Raw genomic sequence first — 15,622 nt, 5'->3', positions numbered from 1 at the left:
GGACTCCAGTTCTCCACCCTCACTGAGCCTCACAGCTGCTCCTGGCCCTCAACCCCTCTGGAGACAGAAGATCCCTTTGCCCAGGGACCCTGGGCCTGCTGCTTTTGGGGGTGGTATTGGGGCTGATACTGGGGATCCCAGCCTCTAGGGGTCACATGTATTCAGGAAGTGAGTATCAAAGAGAGGTGGGAGCACCATGGGAAGCAAGGAGATACCAACTAGAGTTGGGACTGGAGTGGAGGATTCTCACATTGGGCACATTACTCTGCATGGCAGATGCTCACTAAATGTTCTACGTATGGAAAAAAATTTCAAAACATTATTATACATATCCTCAGAGAAGCAAGAAATATAATTCATCCATAAAACAAGAACATGATGCTATGGAAAAAGAACACTCTGAAAACAAGAAATAGCTCCAGGAGATTTAAAATATGATTGCCAAATTGAAAAGACATTAATTAACAAATTAGAAAATAGGCATGGCGAGGTGCCTCACGCCTGTAATCCCAGCATTTTGGGAGGCCATGGCAGGTGGTTCAGCTGATAGCAGGAGTTCAAGACCAGCCTGGCCAACATGGTGAAACCCCGTTTCTACTAAAACTACAAAAATTAGCCGGGCATGGTGGTGGGCACCTGTAATCCCAGTTACTCGGGAGGCTGAGGCAGGAGAATCACTTGAACCGAGGAGGCAGAGGTTGCAATGAGCCAGGATCGTGCCACTGTACTCCAGCCTGGGTGACAGAGTGAGATTCCATCAAAAGAGAGAGAGAGAGAGAGAGAGAGAGAGAGAAAGCAGGAAAGAAAGAAAGAAAGAAAGAAAGAAAGAAAGAAAGAAAGAAAGAAAGAAAGAAAGAAAGAAAGAAAGAAAGAAAGAAAGAAAGGAAGGAAGGAAGGAAGGAAGGAAGGAAGGAAGGAAGGAAGGAAGGAAGGAAGGAAGGAAGGAAGGAAGGAAGGAAGGAAGAAAGAAAGGAAGAAAGGGAGAGAAAGAAAATAAAGTTTAACCCATTTTCTAGCAATAATGAGAAATATGAAAAAAGATAAGAAAATTAGAGGGTTAGAAGGTTAATCAAAGAGGTCTACAATCCAACTAATAGAAATCCAGAAAAGGGAAGAAACTAAAGGGAAGAATTTATTAAAGGAATAGCAATGTTTATCAGAATTAAAATAGTTCACAAATTAGCCAGGTGCAGTGGTGCACATCTGTAGTCCCAGCTAGTTGGTAGGCTGAGGCAGGGATTGCTGGAACCTGGGAGTTTGAGATTACAGTGAGCTATGATCATACCACTGCACTCCAGTCTGGGCAACAGAATCCTCTCTCTAAATAAATAGCCGGGCGCGGTGGCTCACACCTGTAATCCCAGTACTTTGAGAGGCCAAGGCGGGTGGATCACGAGGTCAAGAGATCAAGACCAGCCTGGCCAACATGGTGAAACCCCGTCCCTACTAAAAATACAAAAATCACCCAGGCGTGGTAGTGGGTGCCTGTAGTCCCAGCTACTCGGGAGGCTGACGCAGAAGAATCACTTGAACCCAGGAGGCAGAGGTTGCAGTGACCCGAGATTGCGCCACTGCACTCCAGCCTGGCAACAGAGCGAGACTACGTCACAAAAAAAGAAAAAAGAAAGAAAGAAAAGAAAAGAATAAAATAAAATAGTTTACAATTGATGCACTCATGGCAAGTTATAAAAACCTTTCGATTGCTCTTTCCCTGCCGCCGCCAAGTCGCGCGGAGGCGGAGGCTTGGGTGCCTTCAAGATTCAGCTTCACCCGTAACTCACCACCATGGCCGAGGAAGGCATTGCTGCTGGAGGTGTAATGGACGTTAATACTGCTTTACAAGAGGTGCTGAAGACCGCCCTCATTCACGAAGGCCTAGCGCGTGGAATTCGCAAAGCTGCCAAAGCCTTAGACAAGGGCCAAGCCCATCTTTGTGTGCTTGCGTCCAACTGTAATGAGCCTGTGTATGTCAAGTTGGTGGAGGCCCTTTGTGCTGAACACCAAATCAACCTAATTAAGGTTCATGACAACAAGAAACTAGAGGAATGGGAAGGCCTCTGTAAAACTGACAGAGGGGAAACCCCATACAGTTGTTGGTTGCAGTTGTGTAGTAGTTAAGGACTATGGCAAGGAGTCTCAGGCCAAGGATGTCATCAAAGAGTACTTCAAATGCAAGAAATGAAGAAATAAATCTTTGGCTCACACATCCAAAAAAAAAAAAAAAAAAAAAAACCTTCGATCATTAAGGTTAACCAGAAGCAGTTAACCGTCAAACAAAAATATGGAAATAAATTATTTGTGGCCACATCAAAATAAAGGGCTACTTTCCCTAAAATATAAAGAGCTCCTATAAACAATAAGAGAAAGATTAACAACCTAATAGAAAAATTGGCAAAACTTTACATAAAAGGAATTTTAAATGGTTCTTAAAATATGAAAAGGTGACCAGCTGTACTCATAATGAGAGAAATACAAATTGAATCTCACAGACACCTTTTTCACCTGTAAGATTAACAAATATAAAAATATATAATGTCTGGGCCAGGCGTGGTGGCTCACGCCTGTAATCCCAGCACTCTGGGAGGCTGAGGCGGGTGCCTCACGAGGTCAGGAGATGGAGACCATCCTGGCTAACACGGTAAAATCGCATCTCTACTAAAAAAAATACAAAAAACTAGCCGGGCGTGGTAGCAGGCGCCTGTAGTCCCAGCTACTCAGGAGGCTGAGGCAGGAGAATGGCGTGAACCCAAGAGGCAGAGCTTGTAGTGAGTGCAGATCACGCCACTGCACTCCAGCCTGGGTGACAGAGCGAGACTCCATCTCAAAAAAAAAATATATATATATATACACACACACATACACACACACACACACATATATATATATATACACACACACACACATATACACACACATGGATAAAGAATAAAAACAACCCATATAGTAGAAGACAGGTTAGATACATTAGAGTATATCTATAAACTGGCATAATGTACAAGAACAAAAAAAAGAATAAGGTTTATGTACTTAGTTTGTGAACTAAAATGGAAAACATTTTAGTTTAAAAAACAAGGCCAGCTGCAGTGGCTCATACCTATAATCCCAGCACTTTGGGAGGCCAAGGTGGGTGGATCACCTGAGATAGGGAGTTCAAGACCAGCCTGATCAACATGGAGAAACCCCGTCTCTACTAAAAATACAAAATTAGAAGGGTGTGGTGGTGCATGCCTGTAATCCCAGCTACTGGGGAGGCTGAGGCAGGAGAATCGCTTGAACCTGGGAGGCAGAGGTTGCAGTGAGCAGAGATTGCGCCGTTGTACTCCAGCCTGGGCAACAGAGTGAGACTCTGTCTCAAATAAATAAATAAATAAATAATAACAAAATAAAATTTAAAAAAGCTGCTAGTCACAAAGAAAATAAAATGCATGAAACACAAATTAGCTAAATGAGTAATATGCAAATTAAATAAGAAAAACTATAAAACATCAAGGAACACTGAAGAAAATATAAGTGAAGAGAAATGCCGTGCTCACACCAGCATACTGCATGGCTATTTTTGTTGCACTTGTCATTGTTACTGTCATTTCACCACCGCCCCAACATCCTGGCTACTGATTTCCCTTCTCTAGGTTCCCCACCATGTGCAGACTTGTAGCAACTGTCACTCAAAGCATCCTCCAGCCAAGGAGTAGATGAGCTACCCAAAGGAGGACCATTGAATTCTTTTTCTGAATCTGAAATTCAAGCAAAATACCTGAAAGCTGGAAAGCTGGAGGAGCTAAGAATGTAAGTGGAGTTGAGTTCAGCTGCTTCAAGTCCAACAGCTGCTTCAATTTTCCCATTCCCACATCTAGTTCTTCAGCTTTTCTTCACATCTCTGAGCTACTCCAAATCCTTTCAGAAAATCCTTTCTTTCAACTTTTCCTTTAAGTCAGCTGTCTTAGTTTAGGCTGCTATAACAAGTAACCATAGACTGGGTGGCTTAAACAACAGAAATTCATTTCTCACAGTTCTCGAGGCTGGGAGTCCCAGGTCAAGGTGCCTGGCAGATTCCTTGCCTGATGAGAACACTAATCACCTCTCAAAGGCCCCACCTCCTCATGCCATCATATTGGGGATTTAGGATTCAACATATGAATGAATTTGAGGGAAACATAAACATTCAGTCCATAGCATCAGCCAAAATCTCTTTCTAATTTTTTCAGCTAAAGAACCATGACCAAATGAAATAGAAAAACACGGTATTATAAAGATGTCAATTATCGGCCGGGCGCGGTGGCTCAAGCCTGTAATCCCAGCACTTTGGGAGGCCGAGGCGGGTGGCTCACGAGGTCAGGAGATCGAGACCATCCTGGCTAACATGGTGAAACCCCGTCTCTACTAAAAATACAAAAAACTAGCCGGGCGTGGTGGCGGGCGCCTGTAGTCCCAGCTACTCGGAGGCTGAGGCGGGAGAATGGCGTGAACCCGGGAGGTGGAGCTTGCAGTGAGCCGAGATCGCGCCACTGCACTCCAGCCTGGGCGACAGAGCGAGACTCCGTCTCAAAAAAAAAAAAAAAGATGTCAATTATCTCTAAATTAATCTACAATTCAATGCAATAAAAATAAAAATCATAGCAGAAATGGAAGAAAATGGTGTTAAAGTTCATCTTGCAAAGTGGTACTCAACTTGGTTACACATTCAGAATCATCTGGGGAGCTATTAAAACTCTGTTCCCATACTGTACCCCTAGCAATTAAACTGGGACTTCTGGGAGTGGGGTGAGGTTATCAGCATTTATTAACATTCCCTGAGTGATTCCAATGTGCAGCCAAGGTTGAGAACTACTGCGCTGGAAGAATAAACATGTGAAAACAACAGGGAATTTTAGGAAGGAAAGAAAAGTGAACAGATTTGCCCTACCAGCCACTGAAAGAGATGATAAAGCTATAGTAAGTAAAGCAGTGTAGTACTAGCACAAGAAATGACAGATAAATCAATATAATAAAATATACAGTTCAAAAAATGGTCAGGCACAGTGGCTGTAATCCCAGCACTTTGGGAGGCTGAGACGGGCAGATCACCTGAGGTCAGCAGTTCGAGACCAGCCTGGCCAACTTGGTAAAACCCCATGTCTACTGAAAATACAAAAATTAGCTGGGCATGGTGGTGGGTCGCCTGTAATCCCAGCTACTCGGGAGGCTGAGGCAGGAGAATCACTTGAACCTGGGAGGCAGAGGTTGCAGTGAGCTGAGATCACACCATTGCACTCCAGCCTGGATGACAAGAGTGAAACTCTGTCTCAAAAAACAAAAACAAACAAACAAACAAACAAAAAAATTTCAAATCAGTGGAGAAAATATGGACCAAGTAAATAATGTTGTGAAAACTAGCTAAGTATTTGGAAAAATAAAGCCATTAAGATAAATTCTGGATGAATCAAATGTTAAAATAAGAAAAGTAAAACTACAAAAGAGTGTTGCTTTTGCCTGTATGGCATATATTCATCCTTCTTTTGGTAATAGTACCCCAGTTTTCCTTGGGAAACCACTTATTTGCAATTTTCAATTCATTTAATTAAAGATTGAGATAAAAAGATGAAAAGATATTAACCCTTATTAGAAACTAAAGAACACAATAAAAACAATGAGATATCAGTTGTTGCCCATCTTGCTGGCAAAAAAAAAATTAATTGATAATACCTGCCCTTGTTGGGGGAGGGTTATGTGTGAGAATTAGAAACCCTCAAAGTAGGTGGGGAGCAGTGGCCCATGCCTGTAATCCCAACCCTTTGGAGGCTGAGGCAGGCAGATTGCATAAGGTCAGGAGTTCAAGACCAGCCTGGCCAATATGGTGAAACCCTGTCCCTACTGAAAATACAAAAAAATAATTAACCAGGCATGGTGGCACCCACCTGTAGTCCCAGCTACTCAAGAGGCTGAGACATGAGGATTGATTGAGCCAGGTAGGCGGAGATTTCAGTGAGCTGAGATCCCACCCCCGCACTTCAGCCTGCGTGACAGAGCAAGACTCTGTCTCAAAAAAAAAAAAGAAAGAAAGAAAGGAAGAAACCCTCAAAGTATAAATGGCAATAAATATTGTAAATGTATATCCTTCAATCCAGCAATTCAACTTTTAGTAACATAATACAAGCTGACAATAAGCCACAATCACAAAGATGTACAGGCAAGGATTTTATTCATCATAGATTTGTTTTCACAGTAAAAAGCTAAAAACAAGCTAAACATTTCTCAAGAAGATAAAATATACCTGTATATGTGTTGACATTAAAGATTTTCATGGCTCTTTACACTCATTAGGATGGCTATTATTTTTAAAAAGTAAGTGTTGGTGAGGATGTGGAAAACTGGAACCCCTGTGTACTGTTAGTGGGAATGTAAATAGTGCAGTTTCTATGGAAAACAGTATGGCAGTTCCCTAAAAAATTAAACACTGTGCCAGGCATGGTGGCTCACACCTGTAATCCCAGGCCAAGGATTTGGGAGGCTGAGGTGGGCGGATCATGAGGTCAGGAGTTCGAGACCAGCCTAGCCAACATGGTGAAACCCCGTCTCTATTAAAAATACAAAAATTAGTTGGGCATGGTGGCAGGCGCCTGTAATCCCAACTACTTAGGAGACTGAGTCCACATCTGAGTATAGACCCAAAACTCACAGGAGGGACTAGAACAGATAGTTGTATACCCACGTTAACAGCAGCATTATTTACAATAGCCAAAAAATGGACGCAACCCAAGTCCACATCAATGGATGACTAGATAAACAAATATGGCATATACACACAATGGAATGTCATTCAGTCTTAGGAAGGATATTGGCCAGGCGCAGTGGCTCACGCCTGTAATCACAGCATTCTGGGAGGCCAAAGTGGGCAGATCACCTGAGGTCAGGAGTTCAAGATCAGCCTGGCCATGGTGAAACCCCGTCTCTACTAAAAATACAAAAAATTAGCTGGGTGTGGTGATGCGCACCTGCAATCTCAGCTATTCGTGAGGCTGAGGCAGGAGAATCCCTTGAACCCGGGAAGTGGAGGTTGCAGTGAGTCGAGATCGCGCCATTGCACTCCTACCTGGGCAACGAGAACGAAACTCCATCTCAAAAAAAAAGGAAGGATATTCTGACACATGCTGCAATGTGAATGAGCCCCGAGGACATCATGCTAAGGAAATAAGTCAGTCACAAAAAGGACAAATATGATTTTACTTATATGAGATACCATAGTAGTCAAATTCACAGAGACAGAAAGTAGAGTGGTATTTGCCAGGGACCAGGACAATGGGGGCTGGGTGTGCAATGAGGAGGGAGCATTAGTGTTTAGTGGGTACAGTTTCAGCCTTGTAAGATAAAAAGTTCTAGAGATGAATGACGGTGATGATTGCAGACCAATGTAAATGCCACAGAACTGTACACTTAAAAATACAAGATGGGGCGGGGCATGGTGGCTCATGCCTGTAATCCCAGCACTTTGGGAGGCTGAGGTGGGCAGACCACTTGAGGCCAGGAGTTCGAGACCAGCCTGGCCAACATGGTGAAACTCTGTCTCTACTAACAATACAAAAATTAGCCAGGCGTGGTGGCATGTGCCTGTAATCCCAGCTACTCAGGAGGCTGAGGCAGGAGAATCACTTGAACCTTGGAAGTGGAGGTTGTGGTGAGCTGAGATTGAACCATTGCACTCTAGTCTGGACAACAAGAGCAAAACTCTGTCTTTAAAAAAAAAAAGGCCGTATGTGGTGGTTCATGCCTGTAATCCCAGCACTTTGGGAGGCTGAGGAAGGTGGATTACTTGAGGTCAGGAGTTCGAGACCAGCCTGACCAACATGGTGAAACCCCATCTCTACTAAAAATATAAAAATTAGCAGGGCGTGGTGGCTCATGCCTGTAATCCCAGCTATTAGGGAGGCTGAGGCAGGAGAATCACTTGAACCCAGGAGGCAGAGGATGCAGTGAGCCGAGATCATGCCATTGCACTCCAGACTGGGCAACAAGAGTAAAATTCCTTCTGAAAAAAAGGGTGGGGGGGGTGCGCTGGGCGCAGTGGCTCACGCCTGTAATCTCAGCACTTTAGAAGGCCAACGTGGGTGAATCACGAGGTCAGGAATTCGAGACAAGCCTAGCCAACATGGTGAAACCCCGTCTCTACTAAAAATACAAAAATTAGCCAGGTACGGTGGCAGGCGCCTGTAATCCCAGCTACAGGGGAGGCTGAGACAGGTGAATCAGTTGAAGCCGGGAGGCAGAGTTTGCAGTGAGCCAAGATTGTGCCACTGCACTTTAACCCGGACGACAGAGCGAGACTCCATCTCAAAAAAAAAAAAAAAAAATACAAGATGGGGCCAAGCGCGGTGACTCATACCTGTAATCCCAGCACTTTGGGAGGCTGAGGTGGGCAAATCACTTGAGGCCAGGAGTTTGAGACCAGCCTGGCCAACATGATGAAACTCTGTCTCTACTAAAAATACAAAAATTAGCCAGACATGGTGGCATGTGCCTGTAATCCCAGCTACTCGGGAAGCTGAGGCAGGAGAATCACTTGAACCCAGGAGGCAGAGGTTACAGTAAGCCGAGATCACACCACTGCACTCCAGCCTGGGTGACAGAGCGAGATTCCATCTCAAAAAGAAAACGAAGTTGGTAAATTTTACATTATGTATATTTTACACCACAATAAAAAACTTTTCTGTGAAAAGCAGCTTTATTTACATATTTTCATTTCAATATTTCTCTTTATCATTGTTGTCTGAGAAATTTGCTTCTATGGTGAGTTATTTGAGAATGACTCCAAAACACAAATTTTGAGAACATGAAGTAAAATTTTCTAGATGTCATTTTTCACAGTTGCTTTTATAGTTTGTGAGCATCACTCATTTTTATTTGTAATTAATTTTTATTAAGTAGGAAGAGTTTAAGGGAGAAAAAGAGTATATAAAGTCAACCACAAATGCAATCATGGGAAATCAGGTGGTAACATCACATCTTAAGTTACAAGTCACTTCTTTGTGGGGTAATTTTCCATATTGGAATTTTGTTCTACATTTTCTCAGCCGCTCCATTTCATTCCCAGAAGTCACTCAGAAAGAATCTAGTGGCCCAATCATGCGTGCTGAGGACCTATAATATGAGAGAATTCCCTTGGCTAGCCAAGAACTCTTAACTAGAGATGATCTGGCTTCTTTCTTGGGGCTGGAACAAAAGAGTGAAAATATTTCCACTCAAAATAGGAACTGCAATCTAGAAGAAATCCTGTTCCTTTTCTTTTAAAATAAGGACACAAGCAGAAATATGAAATGGAACTTTGGATTACCTTATGCTGTGGTTGTAAGAAAGGAATTGCAGCATTTAAAAAACAAAATCTTAAGCAGCACTAGACTACACGGCATGTATTTTATTTTAAAGTTGTCTCTAGTGCAGCTGCTGAGCATAGAACGTGAACCAGATAAAAGGAAATAACACCAACTTCTTGTCAGAAAATTCAAACACTAAACCATCTGAAAGCAGGTAAATGCCTTCCCTTAGGCCGAGTGCGATGGCTCACGCCTTTAATACCAGCACTTTGGGAGGCCGAGGCAGGTGGATCACCTGAGGGCAGGAGTTCGAGACCAGTCTGACCAACGTGGCGAAATCCCATCTCTATTAAAAATACAAAAATTAGCCAGGCATGGTGGTGCATGCCTGTAGTCCCAGCTATGCAGGAGGTTGAGGCAAGAGAATCACTTGAACCTGGCGGGGCGGAGGTTGCAGTGAGCCGAGATAGTGCCACTTCACTCCAGCCTGTGTGACAGAGCAAAATTCTGTCTAAAAAAAAAAAAGAAAAGAAAAGTAATGCCTTCCCTTTACGTCCATGTAAATATGAACTGAGGTTGATAGACACAAGAGTGCCGTTATGAATGCAAGACAGGACCTTATGCAATTTGATCCAAGGAATTAGCCGACCTTGATATAAAGGTCCCCATTTACAACCAAACTCAGTGAAGTTGTTCAAAGGCATTACCAAAAGAATAGGAAAATTCATGGTACTGAAAACAGTTATGACTGACTGCTCTCTGACCACTTGTGCTTCTGTTCCAATATAAAGTCACTCTTTTCAGGGACTTCACACCATCTGTTTCTGAGATTTGTTTAGACTAGTTTTGGAGATTTTATAGCAAAGGTGCATAAAAGTGTTGTTGTTTAACTCTGACATTTGGTAAGAGATTTCTTGGGGCATGATATATTCATATTTCTGAGGTTTTAAAATTATTATTATCATCCCTTTTTTTTTTTTTTTGAGACTGGTTCTTGCTCTGTCACTCAGGCTAGAGTGCAGTGGTGCAATCATAGCTCACTGCAGCCTGGACCTCGTGGACTCAAGCAATCCTCTCTGCTTAGCCTCCCCAGTAGCGAGGACTACAGGTGCACTCCACTACACCTAGCTAATTTTTTTTTTTTTTTTAATTTTTAAAGATCTCACTATATTGGCCAGGCTGGTCTCAAACTCCTGGGCTCAAGCAATCCTCCCACCTCAGCCTCCCAAGATGCTGGGATTACAGGCGTGAGACACTGCACCCAGCTTAAAATTATTTTTAAACACTACACACAAGTACTACATCACATAAATACTACTAGAGGTCTGCCTAGTCTCATAGTTGCAGGTGACTTTGTTCATTCTAGTCATTCCACTGTACCTGGGCATGTATTTAGAATTGAAGTCGCATACTGCACCCAGTCATGCCAATTCTTCTTGAGAAACCTCAGAAATCTATTTAACAGCCATCTGGAGGTTCAGTCAAGGCAACGCCAATCAGCCGGTTGACTACACAATCAGTTCTTACCATCTAGTGTAACTGGAAATGAGCACACCCCCACGGCCTGGCAACTCCATGTCTAGGTACAAACACTGTGAAATATATGCACAATGAGACACGTACTAGGAGGGGCCATTGCAACAGTGTTTGTAGGATCATAATTGGAAAGAAACCTAAAAGTTTTCCAGCAGAAAATTAGATACATAAATTGTGGTGCGATTGTGTAATTGTGGATATAATACTCATAGGAGTTAAAATAAATAAATTACTGTATGTACTAGCTTAGCATAAATTGGGTACATATCAAATTATTTATAATAGTTGCTTCTTCTTCTTTTTTTTTTTTTTTTTTTTTTTTTTTTTTTTTGAGAAGGAGTCTCACTCTGTTGCCCAGGATGGAGGGCAGTGGCGGAATCTCAGCTCACTGCAACCTCTGCCTCCCGGGTTCAAGCGATTCTTCTGCCTCCCGGGTTCAAGCTATTCTCCCAAGTAGCTGAGACTACAGGTGCACGCCTCCATGCTCGGCTAATTTTTTGCATTTTTAGTAGAGACAGGGTTTCACCATGTTAACCAGGATGGTCTTGATCTCCTGACTTCGTGATCTGCCCGCCTTGGCCTCCTAAAGTTCTGAGATTACAGGTGTGAGCCACTGCACCTGGTCTGCATGTGGTATTTCTAAAAACATATTGAATTGAAGCAAACATGACAAAACACCAACATTTGTTTATCCTGATTATGAAAGCCCAGGTTATTATATTAACCCATGTACTTTTCTGTATTCTCCTTCCCCCCACCACACCAAAAAATAAATCTAGTATTTAAATTTTAGGGAGTTTTTGCTTGTTGGTTGGTTGGTTGGTTGGTTGGTTGGTGGTTTTTGCTTTTCTCTCTATTGGAAACCACAAATCTTGTTATTAAAATCCCTCGACACAAACCTAATCACTTAAGGATCCGACTTAAAATCCTTGACAATTTCTCTTGGTCATTTGAAGTTTGTTTTTTTTTAGGAAGTTGCTTTAAGACGTCAGGATATAAATGTATGCTATAATTATTTTTAAAGACCTTTCTGAATAATATTATAATGAAAAGGCCAGGCACAGTGGCTTATGCCTGTAATCCCAGCACTTTGGGAGACGGAGGTGGGCAGGTCACAAGGTCAGGAGTTCGAGACCAGCCTGGCCAACATGGTGAAACCCCTGTCTCTACTTTAAAAAAAAGTGTATATATATATATATACACACAAAAAAAAAAAAAATTAGCCAGGCGTGGTGGCAGGCACCTGTAATCCCAGCTACTTGGGAAGCTGAGGCAGGAGAATTGCTTGAACCCGGGAGGCGGAGGTTGCAGTGAGCCAAGATCATGCCACTGCACCCCAGCCTGATCAACAGAGTGAGACTCCATCTCAAAAAAAAAAAATTATAATAAATAAAATTAACATAAAATTAAACTAAAAAGTCCTCCGTGATAAATTGCAAGTCTGGCTTCTCAGGCCATATTCTCAATGAGAAGCTAGTGGGTTTTAGGATGGGCTGTTCCACTGTAGACCATGGTTTGGTGTGTATCATACTGGTGATAAATCAGCCAGGAATTCCATCAAAGAATTTGTAATACTCCCAGTCTAACTCTGGCAGGAGCCAGCTACAGGCTGCACTAAGCCATAGTGGCTTAAACAGGCCCCTGAGGCTCACTGGGAGCCTGTCCCCAAATGCAAACTCCACTCAGGACCACTGCCTTTATCCTAGGGATAAAGAAAGGGATCAGACTCAAGCCTATAATCCCAGCACTTTGGGAGGCCAAGGTGGGCAGATCACTTGAGGTCACAAGTTCGAGACCAGCCTGGCCAACATAGTGAAACCCCATCTCTACTAAAATACAAAAATTAGCAGGGCTAGGTGGCAGGCAGCTGTACTCCCAGCTACTCAGGAGGCTGAGGCAGGAGAATCACTTGAATGAAGGAGGCGGAGATTGCAGTGAGCCAAGATCACACCTCTGCACTCCAGCCTGGGTGACAAAGTGAGACTCTGTCTCAAAAAAAAAAAAAAAGAGGGATCAGAAAAGCTATTGTGAGAAGGTGAAATAGGGGGTTTAGATGGTCCCCCACCTCTTGGATTTAACTTTGATCCTTGGGATGAGTACAGTCCCTATAACAGGCAGGACCCTGACCCAGCACAGTGGCTCACATCTGTAATCCCAGCACTTTGGGAGGCCAAGGCGGGTGGATCACAAGGTCAGGAGTTCAAGACCAGCCTGGCCAAGATGGTGAAACCCCATCTCTACCAAAAATACAAAAATTAGCCGGGCGCCTGTAATCCCAGCTACTTGGGAGGCCGAGGCAGGAGAATCACTTGAACCAAGGAAGCAGAGGTTGCATTGAGCCAAGATCACACTACCACACTCCAGCCTGGATGACAGAGAGAGACTCCGTCTCAAAAATAAATAAATAAATAAAAAAAACAGGGATCAGAGAGGATGTGAGAAGGTAAAGAAGGGGGTTTAGAGGTCCCCTGTCTATTGTATTTAACTTTGATCCTTGGGGCGAGTACAGTCCCTTTAACAAGCAGGACCCTGCAAACAGATGGCACCCCAAAAGGTATAACTGAGGAGAGCCAAGTGACAGAATTACTTGCAAAAATGTTGGCAGGAATAGGGGGAGCCAATAATGGAACTAGTAGGGAAACCAGTATGTTCAGCAACATTGAAAAGCCCTGGTCTCCCTCAGGTTCCAGGACAGTACTGGAATTGGGAGAGGGGGACCCTCCTACAGGAACTGTGGACACAGAAGGAGGCAGCCCCTACTAGAGTGAAGCCCAGTTGCTGAGGAGGTAAAACACCCCAAGCCTCTCTTCCCACCCTCCAATCTCCAGCCAGTGCTTCCCATTAACTGATCCAGCCAGTAGCCAGAGGCCAAAGGAGTCCGAGGCAGGCAATCAGTGTCACGGGACAGACAGCAGGACAGAGAAAGGCAGGGAGTGACTAATGGGAGCCAAGCAGAACATGAACCATCAAATTTTCCTCTCAGAGAAAACAGAAAGACAAGGTCATCTTATATGCAAATGGCATCGCTTTATTGCCAAGAAATACAAATGGCAGAGAAAATGACTGAAGATCAAATATTCTCAGCCCCAAATTCATGTTTTGTAGATGTTAATTGATAATTTACAGAGCAGATTGTCTCGAGGAAGGCCTGGTTACTTAGGAAACCATTTGAAATAATCTTAGGCATGGTGGCTCATGCCTGTAATCTCAGCACTTTTGGAAGTCAAGGTGGGAGGATCACTTGAGCCCAGGAATTCAAGACCAGGCTGGGCAACATAGTGATACCCCTTCTCTACAAAAGACTAAAAACTTAGCCGGGCATGGTGGCACTTGCCTGTCGTCCCAGCTACTTGGGAGGCTGAGGTGGAAGGATCCCTTAAGCCAGGGACTGCAGTGAGCCAAGACTGAGCCACTGCACTCTAGCCTGGGCAACAGAGGGAGACCCTGTCTCCAAAAAATATAAAAATGTTATTTTTGAAAGTATACTGCAAGTTAAATTACTTAAAGTTGGGCATTCTATTGATCACATACTCTATATGTTAGATAGAGATAGCATATATAGATACATAGAACGTATTTTGTAGAGAGAATATGTATAGGATATGTTTTATGTGTTATATATAATGTTCTATACATCAAAATATTAATGACTATAGATGAGTAATTGCTAATATCTTTTTCACAAAATTTTCTAACTAAAATAACTGCACGCTGGTGGGAATGGAAATTGCTAACACCCTTCTGGCAGATAGTAGGGCAATGTATATCACAAGCTTTAAAAATGTGCACACTACTTTGGGAGGCTGAGGCGGGTAGATCACGAGGTCAGGAGATGGAGACCATCCTGGCTAACAGGGTAAACTCCGTCTCTACTAAAAAAATACAAAAAACTAGCCAGGCGTGGTGGCAGGTGCCTGTAGTCCCAGCTACCGGGGAGGCTGAGGCAGGAGAATGGCGTGAACCCAGGAGGCGGAGCTTGCAGTGAGCCAAGATCGCACCACTGCACTCCAGCCTGGGCAACAGAGCAAGACGCCATCTCAAAAAGAAAAAAAAAAAAAATGTGCACACTAAAAAAAAAATTTTTTTTTTAAATAGAGACTGTGTTTCGCCATGTTACCCAGGCTGGTCTCGAACTCCTGGACTCAAGGGACCCACTCGCCTCGGCCTCCCAAAGTACTAGAACTACAGGCATGAGCCACCACACCCAGCCTAAAAATCATTTTTAAATAATTATGCCCAGTGTAGGCATGGGCTGTTCACCATCCATGAGCTGGCTCCTTTATGGTCATGATATGATGTCAGCTTCACCCTGGACTTGATTAAGTGCCAAAGCTCGTGCACTTGCTCTTAACAGCAAACAGAAGAGCCAAACTCCAAGATCTTGTCAAAGAGAATCCCCCAAACTCTCACAGAGGAAATGCTAGTGCAGTGGCCAACAGCAAGGAGCCACCCAACATGGGCTTTGCAGGGTGACCCAATGTCTTTCAGTTTCCACATCTGTAGAAAAAAGATCATGATGCTCAAGGCACTGATTCCATAAAAATGTTGTGAGTATTAAGTGAGCAAATACATGTAAAAACCCTGAGAATAATGACTGGTATGTGGTGTTTGCCATTACAATTTTCTGTTCAACCCTTATCAAAAGGCTAAATTATAAGAAATAATATTCACGGAAAATGTTGTCCATGTATTCCTCTAAATAATCAGGGTTCTTCCTATACATATTCAATTTTAGAGCTGCATATTTGGTTAGCACTATTTTAGCTGCTAGTAATATTGCTTCTGCTTAAGTATTTGCTGTG

At 43.2% G+C, this 15,622-nt stretch overlaps 1 pseudogene; it reads left to right on the top strand.

The window, feature by feature from the left end:
* The first annotated feature begins 1,703 nt into the window (after positions 1-1,703).
* LOC697723 (small ribosomal subunit protein eS12 pseudogene) lies at positions 1,704-2,182 on the top strand (annotated as a pseudogene).
* Positions 2,183-15,622: the final 13,440 nt, after the last annotated feature.

This window comes from Macaca mulatta, chromosome 4 (assembly GCF_049350105.2).
Source record: "Macaca mulatta isolate MMU2019108-1 chromosome 4, T2T-MMU8v2.0, whole genome shotgun sequence".
In the NCBI taxonomy this organism is placed as follows: Eukaryota; Metazoa; Chordata; class Mammalia; order Primates; family Cercopithecidae; genus Macaca; species Macaca mulatta.
The sequence above is the reverse complement of the archived record's forward strand: the minus strand, read 5'-3'. Positions and strand labels throughout refer to the sequence as shown.